This window comes from Anser brachyrhynchus (assembly GCF_964034855.1).
Source record: "Anser brachyrhynchus genome assembly, chromosome: 4".
NCBI lineage: Eukaryota > Metazoa > Chordata > Aves > Anseriformes > Anatidae > Anser > Anser brachyrhynchus.
The window spans coordinates 28,698,843-28,707,642 of record NC_137698.1 but is presented as its reverse complement, the minus strand read 5'-3'; positions in this window follow the sequence as shown (position 1 = coordinate 28,707,642).

Below are 8,800 nucleotides of genomic sequence, written 5' to 3'. Positions count from 1 at the left end.
ATGATATTTGATACCACATTACAAAGAGATAATGAAATGCAAAACTTGCAAGAGTTTGACTTTTGTATTGAAGGCAGCATAGTGTTCGTGTTCTGAAAAGTGGTACTGTGCTGCAGTTAGTAGCTGAGTTGCAGAGAAAAAGCAGTTATTCTTCTGAATACAGAATGGTCATAAAAAATATGCAGCCCAAGGAGTTTTTATTGGTTGGTGGCCACAGAACTGTATTTTAACCAGATCAGGGCTCTGTTGGCCTCCTGGTATTTTTTCTTAATGCTCTTCAACTGCTCAGTTTAATTTAATTTTGGTGTTTAATATTCTTTTGTTTAAATAGTATCTAGTTTTAAGAAAAATATTTTAAAGGATATAATTGAACCCTCAGGTTTACATGAACATCCTATGAAATAAGATACACTTTAAATTAATAGTGATCAGAAATTAACTACTACCACGAGGCCACTGTGTTTCATCTTGTAGAGTTAACCTGCAAAAAGGATGAAATTCAGGAAAATGTCCAAATTCCAGCTCCTTTTACCAGCACAGAATGCTTAATACTTGCAGCAAATCTGATGCCATTTGAAGCCAATACGAATGACATTTCAATACAAAAAATGAAAAGGAATACTGTGTTTACTTCAATTAGCTGGAGAATGAAATTTGTTTAAAAGCCACCTATGAAAGCAGAAATCCTGCATCTTGAAAAGCCAGTACCCTCCTGTACGATGTTTTCATACAGTCTCACTACACCCTATGACAAGAACTTGAAGACTAAGACATCATATGAAGAATCAGGCTCTAGTCTGGCACATGCTGAGGCACATGTTGTCATTCCAAGACCACATAAATCAAAAATTAGCTTATTTGCTACTGGCTATATATTTGTAGTTACAACACATCCCATTCAGCAACAGAGCAAACCTCACTTGCCAAACCTTGCTTCTTCCCCTCCCTTTCCTCCCACCCCCTAACTTTAAATAATGGCCTTCCAGGATGTTAGAAAATATTTGGATTTTTGGAGGAGAGTTTTGGAGTACCATCAAAGAAAAATGGGAAATATAAATGGGAAATATTGAAACTATTTTGTTTTTATCAAACGGATTTTTTTTTCTTCTGGGATTGCCCCATCCAAGTGTAGCACCTTGCATTTTGACTTGTTGAAATTCATTAGGTTCATGTGGGCCCACTTCTCAAGCTTGTCCAGGTCCCTTTGGATGGCTTCCCTTCCTTTTATTGTATCAACTGCACCTCTCAGTTTGGTGTCATATGAAAATTGGATGGGGGTGCACTCAATCCCACTGTCTATATCATTGATAAATATATTAAACAGTACCGGTCCCTGAGGTACACCAATTGTCACTGGCCTCCACTTGGACATAGATCCATTGATCACCACTCTCTGGGTGCAACCTTCAAGCCAACTCCTTATCTACTGAACGGTCCACCTATCAAATCCATCTCTCTCCAATTTGGAGACCAGGATGTCATGTGAGACTGTGTCAACGGCCTTTTAGAAGTCCAGGTCGATGACAACAGTTGGTCTTCCTTTGTCAGCTGATGTAGTTACTCAGTCATAGAAATCCACCAGATTGATCAGGCACGATTTACCCTTGGTGAAGCCATGCTGGCTGTCTTGGATCACCTCTTTGTCTTCTATGTGCCTTGACATTGCTTCCAGGAGGATCTTTTCCATGATCTTGCGAGACACAGAGGTTAGGCTCACTGGTCTGTAGTTCCCTGGGTCCTCCTTTCTACCCTTTTTAAAAATGGGAGTGATGTTTCCCTTTTGCCAGTCACCAGGGACTTCACCTGACTGCCAGGACTTTTCAAAGAGGATGCGGAGAGGCTTGGCAACTACATCAGCCAATTCCTTCAGGACCCTGGGATGCATGTCATCAGACCCCATAGACTTGTACGTGTCTTATTTCATCAGGTGGTCTCAAACCTGCTCTTCACTTACAGTGGGTGGAACTTTGATCCCCCGGCCTCCATCTATGGGTCCAGGAAATCAAAAGACTTGGGAATCCTGACTGTCAGTGAAGACGGAGGCAAAGAAGTTGTTGAGTGCCTTAGCCTTCTCCATGTCTGTCGTTACCAGTTCACCCTCCTCATCCATCAGAGGAGGTACACTCTCTCTCCTTGGCCTTTCTTTTATGAACAATGTACCTATAGAATCCTTTCCTGTTACTCTTTGCATCCCTTGCCAAGCTCAGTTCCATTCATGCCTTGGCTTTCCTTATCCCACCTCTGCACACCTGGACTGCATCCCTGTACTCTTCCCAGGCGACGTGACCCTGCTTCCACTGCATGTGCATTTCCTTCTTGTGCCCCACTTTGACCAGCAGGGCCTTGCTCAGCCATCCTGGTTGCTTGCCCTCCCTGCCTGTTTTTTTTTTTATGCAAGGGGATGGAGAGTTCTTGCACTCTAAGGAAAACATCTTTAAAGAGTTGTCAGTTCTGCTCAGCTCCTCTGTCCCTAAGGATGGTGTTCCAGGAGATACTGGATATATATACTATATGTATATACTGGTTACAAGTGTATGTATATGTATATGCTATATATATACACTATATGTTTATACATAAAAAAGAGTAGGCCAAGAGTCTGATTTTACATTCTTACATGTGTGCAGTTTCCATTGGAAACCATAGTAATACTGAAGTTAAAAAAACAGAAAACAAAATGAAAACCATTCCAAAGTAATTTCTATTCAACAAGCTGTAGGTCCTCAACTTTTCCCACAATATATAAGAAAGTTCTCTGTAATTTTGTATAAAATAACTTATTTCAAACAAAGCTCTATTCTTTTTGATCTCATGTAAATTACATTATAATATGTTTTTAATTGGAGAAAGAAAGGTAATGGCAGGCTTCCTGTGTTATGTAAACCAGACCTTTTAAACATGCAGAATAATTTACAGTAACTTGAACTTTTAAAAGTGTAAAAAGATCTCTTGCTTTTTATTTGAGCTTATTGAAGAGATCAACATTTGAAAAGCTTGTTATAGTGAACTAAATGCTCTCTGTATATAAGACTGTTTCCCTCATTTTTGCCCCCTTTTGTTCATTAAGGGCAAGAAGTTGGGACAGGGGAGGTTCATGTTGGGTATGAGGACAAGATTCACTGAGAGGGTGGTCGGGCACTGGAACAGTCTCCCCGGGGCAGTGGTCTTGGCACTGAGCCTTCCTGAGTTCAAAAAGTGTTTGGACAACGCTCTCAGACATGGTGTCTGATTTTTGGGTGGTCCTGTGCGGACCCAGGATTGGACTTGATGATCCTTGTGGGTCCTTCCAACTCAGGATATTCTATGATTCTATGATTAACTTATTTCAGTCCTTGAAGCTGTCTAATAACACTTCCACATAGGAACTCAACACACGTCACAAACAATAATTGATTTAGTTCAGCAATATTTTGTTGAAGTATGCAATTGATGGGTGGTAATTGTGTTTGAGGAGCTCTGCCATAATCACTAAAGAACTGTGTAGGGTCCTTTGGCATAAGATGTAAGGCACTCTAACCCCAGACCTGTTCCTTAGCCACAAGATAAAGGAATGGATGAGATTAAGGAAGGTGGTAGGTCTTTCACGTATTTACAGAGCTTTAGGATCCAGTATGGCTAATATTTATACTTGGCTCTGTGTTCTAATTTTCAATTTCGTATCAATCTCTTTTTTTTGACAAAGGCATGTTTCTGCCTGATTTCTTCATCTGAAAAACAAGCACATACTTAATTCTTTTACTAACAGAGAAATATGGAAGAGTATTAATATTAAATGTTTCGTAGATAGAAATCACTGCAATTGCATTCTGCCATCCCTAATGGATTTACTTGATGGAATATTCCATAGAGACTAAAATACTGATTTTCTACGTTATTTGTATAAAGAAATTTCTTGCTGCTTTAAAATAACACTGCTCTTGGTATAAGTATTACTGACTCAAACAAACTGAGGAAAATGAATTTGTCGTGGATACTCTGTTGCTAAACGGGCTAAGCTCTTTGTGAGTTCAAAGGCTAAACTATTGCCAGAATGAAATTTAAACTTGTCTCTGTTAAACATCTGTGCTCTCAGAGTTACCAGTGATGTGTCCCTTTGACCTGTTTCATTTGAACTTTGCTGGAATTGAATTTTCAAACTACTAAATCTAACTTCAGGGTGTGATTCACTGCTGGGTGATGATAGGTAATTGGATGGTGAACTCACAAGGGGCATGAGACTACCGGAGCTCCCCTGTTCTCAAAGGAAAGAAATCAAAAAAACTGTAAATGCAAGTTGGGAATGGGTGTTTCTCTTTAGTACCAAGAAAGCAGATTTTGTGGTGTGTTTGATAAATGACAGTTAGTTTTTATATCAACAGGTCAGCTATCTGTACAAAATTTTTACAAATCATGTAGTGGTACAAGTAGCACAGAAGCATGCTGTGGTGGATGAAACAATCTTATTCTACTTTTGCAGGAGTCATAATATTTCAGAAGCATTATCAGTTCTGAATGACTAGACTCAGGAGAGGGTAATCCTTGTCCACAGGCTACTTTGGCAGTTTTTTTTTTTTTTTTTAATACGTAGTGGATAAAATAGGTCCTAACTTGACTGAGAAAGCAATTGGATGTGGTACACACAGCCTTATCTTGCAACACAGATGGGATATACTGTTCTACTAACTTTATCTGTAGGTGAAGGAGACTGATGAAAGAGACTTTGTGTGCCTATGAAATTTGCTTGTAAAATCATTTTTGCTTGAACTATCCAGTACTACTATTGAAATAAATTTTACCAATACCATTTGAAACTTGGGAAACCACATAAACCTTGGGTTTTCTAGCATTACAGTACTTGTGTCAAATTCTCCTCTTGGTAACAGACCTACAGCCCTACTGAAGTGATGGGTTTGTTGGTGTTTGGAAGCATATGTGCTATCTGCTATACATGTCTGCAATCTTGTTTCAATCTCAAATGACTCGTGTTAAGTATTTTGTCCCTGATATGATATAATAGCCTTCTGCTGGGAATGTGTTATCAATGTGTTTCTCTGTAGATTAAAGTTCTTAAGTAAAGTGTCTATTGCTCCACAGGGAGAAAGATGGGTGAGAAGTGGGTGAGGTTTATTGTTACAATGAACTATACTAATGGGGATTCAAAACATAGCGGAAGAGGACACTTTGGGATTCATTCAACGGCATTCATAACCTTGGCACTGATCCCAGTGTATTGGTGTTGAACTGAATAAAACAAATATTGGATTGCTGAACAGAGCTTTCTGAAGTGCCTTGCATGTGTTTCTGCTTTACATGGTAAATATTTGTGGATCTGTTTTTAGTTAATATTATTGACACAGATTAGGTGAGGAAAAGAGACCCAAACTCAAAAAACATTCAGAAGCTTGCTTAAACTATTACTTTATCCCTTCTAATGCTCTGTGGTACTACTTCAGTATGTATTTATTTCTGTAGAAATACCAGAATGTCTGATGTGTATTTCCTAACCCTAGCGCATTTAATAGCACTTCTGAGAGAGAAGCTTACTGTATGATTGATATCATATTTTACTGAAGACACAATGAAAAAGAAAAGAAACAAAAAGTAAGAAATTCCGTAGTGAATCTTTGAATCCTATTTCTTTAATGATGTATTGCATGCTTAGAAGACATAAATAGGAAGTTGTCTTCTGCCTTCTAAATAAAAAAATCTAAATAAAATGTTGCATTGAACCTCTCCTCCTTAGAAGTTTTTTTTTTCCCTTTCTTTATTATTATTTATTACTATTATTATTTTTCTGAAGAAGTCCACTCTGGTCCCTGAATATTATGTTAGTACAGGTTTTCCTATTATGGAAGCCCATCTGTACAGATTTTCAGCCAGTAACTCTGTGTTCTTATCTAACTGAAACAAAATGGCTTCAGCAGCACCTTCCTTTCTGTTACCTTCTCCCACACACGAGCACACTGGGCTGTGACAGTATTTGGCATTTTTTTCAGTTGTTTCTCCATAATTATTTGTGCCTGTTTTCTTTCTCATATTTCCCTCTTTGAGAACAGCTTACAACTTGGTTTATAGAAATAATGCTCTTTAGAAAAGATCCAAAAATAAAGTAAATGTTATGTTACTAATTTATTAGCTGCTATTGTGAATTCGGAGATCGAGTTTTATTAGTAGCACTTGTGCATGTAACAGCGGTTCAGAACATGAAGCCTGAAGCTTGGTGTCTTTAAAGCCCAGAGCTCCCAGATCTGTGACACTAGTCAGCCTGTCATTGTGGAGCATCTTTTGTAGGTTGGAGAGCAAATGGTAAAAGTCATTTGTGAAATTTTCTTGCTTGGACAGCAAGTGAGCTAAAGAAGAGACTCATCTCAGCCATGTTTTACACTATCTTACCAGTACAGAAAAGCAAAAGCAGCAAAAATCTACCTCAAACACTAAGCAGAGACCAACATTCTGCCCTACTTTCCTCCCTAGTCTCTGCACAGCTGTGAAATTAGCACTGCTGGAGTGGTGGTCCCACCTGGACACTGAAGTTGGTAAATAGTTCACAGGGAGATTTACAAAAGTCAGAAGCAGATAACTCTTCTCCCTCTCTGGGCTTTCTCTGCAGCAGCTGTTGTTGATAAGACTGCTTTGTTCACGGAGGTCAAGCAGGCATTACAGATGATGGGTAGACATATCTCTGTAGGGATATACACAAGAGTAGTGTTGAAACATGACCCCTTCATTATTAGACCTCGTGTCTGACAGTCTGAAAATAATTCCTTTTCAATCTTCTGCATTGTGAAACATGTAGTCAGTATGTGAGCCGGTCAGTGAGCTGCCAACCTATGTTTCACGACATCACACTTCAATTATTCCCTAGTAACTAAAAAAGAAAATCACAAACCATCTAATTTTACGTCTTAAGGGGAAAGACTGTTCCTTTTGTATTGCTTTCTCAATTGAAACTATGCAGCAAAGTATATAATAATACATCAAGATCAAAAGAGCCTAAATACAGTTCTTTCTCTACCAAGAATATGCTGGGGCAAATATGATAGAGAGAAGTCATACTAGAAGGTGCTCATAGAAGAATAAATAGTGAATAGAAACCATATTTCCCTTCCCCTTCTTGCTAAAGCTGCTAACGAGAAATACGTGTTAAGCTTTCACGCTGTTACATTCAAAATTATTTTCTCTGTGTCTATATTTGATAAAATTATGATGTTCTGAGGTTTACAAGCTAGAAAACAAGTGTCTTGGGAGGCACACATTTTTGTGGAATGGAAAACAAGGAATAAATCACAGGAAAGGATTTCTCTGGAATATAAAATATAAGCTCATGAGGATGAAAAAACAAATGTGGTAGGCATGTCTGAATTTCTACACACATTCACAAAACTTAACCTTTATCACACTTTGGTCTCCTTAGTAGAAAATCTGCTGAAAAGAAAGCTAAATTTAAAGTTCAATTGGATGTGTATGATATTGCACTTTTAAAAGACGAATATTCACCGTTTCCTAACTTGATAAGTGTTTAAATGACATTCGTGTATTCAACATCAGATAGGGCTTACTAATAGTTTCTAGTCCTACTCAGGCTATTATTATTAGCATATCCTTCCACCAGCACATAATCATTTCAGCAGAGTATCGCCAATAGAGATTCTGGCCGATGGGTGTAGCTGCAAAAGAGTATGTAGAAAAAGTTCATTGGTTAATTAGAGGCCTGTCAGAATTTCCATTACACATTGTTTTTCTGGTAGAGCTTTGAAGTATTGGTTTTTAATAGTTTCTTTTGGGCTGAAACCAGTCATCCATGAGTCTTGCATTGTTTGCAATTAAAACCAAGTAATCTGGGACATGGAATAGCACGTTTCATGATACAAATTGTATTTCATAGAATCACAGAATGGCTAAGGTTGGAAGGGACCTTAAACATCATCTAGTTCCAACCCCCCTGCCATGTATTTGCATCTATGTAATCTGAATTCCTTGTTTTCTAGAAACAGATTTGGTTTTGATTTTAAATTTGTCTAGAAACCATTCTGACTGTCAAAGAGAGTAACAAAGATTTCCCAATGTGTTTATTTTTTTTTTTTAAGTGACACCTAAATCAACATCGAGGAACCTGCCTAAACTAACTGTAAGATCAAATTTGGAACCTCAATAAATGCAGTTTCCAAAAGATTGATGTATGAGGAGGCCATTCACTGAACAGTATTAGTCAAATCATGGAAGAGTTATGTGAGGAAGTTCTCTTACTGAAGTATCTTCCCTTGTAAGGGATGACAGTCATTAGTGAAATTCAGAATCCTCTGGTATTATAAATAAGGTGTACATCCTCTCCTTCCCCTGATCCCGCAGTCCCACAGCAACAGCTGAGGTTCTTTCATGCACCTCAGCTGGGACTGAAATGAGTGGTGCTCACATTCAGTAGGTTGGCCAGGATGACAAGAGCTCAAGGATGTGTCTGGGGAGTATATCTTCAGGGTCTGCTGAGTGCTGTAGTGATTGGCAGGGCTGTGGAAGAGTCCCTGAAACCTGCACAGTAGTAGCACAGGAGGAGAGGGTCTCACAGGTAAACACAGGGCCTGCTGCCAACATGGAGGACAAGCCTGGTAAGTTATCTGCACCCACGACTGCTAGTGATGGTATTCCTAGAAAATGTTGTCATCTTGATCTGCTGACCAAATTTCATGGTTTAAACTTTACTCCTGAAGCACCTCCCAAACCAGGATTAGTCCAGCGGCACAATGGTGTTGATTTATCTTCCAAATCTAGTTCTGGGTTTATTGAGCGAAGGCCTATCCCAGTGGATAAGCAGTTTCCTTCTGAA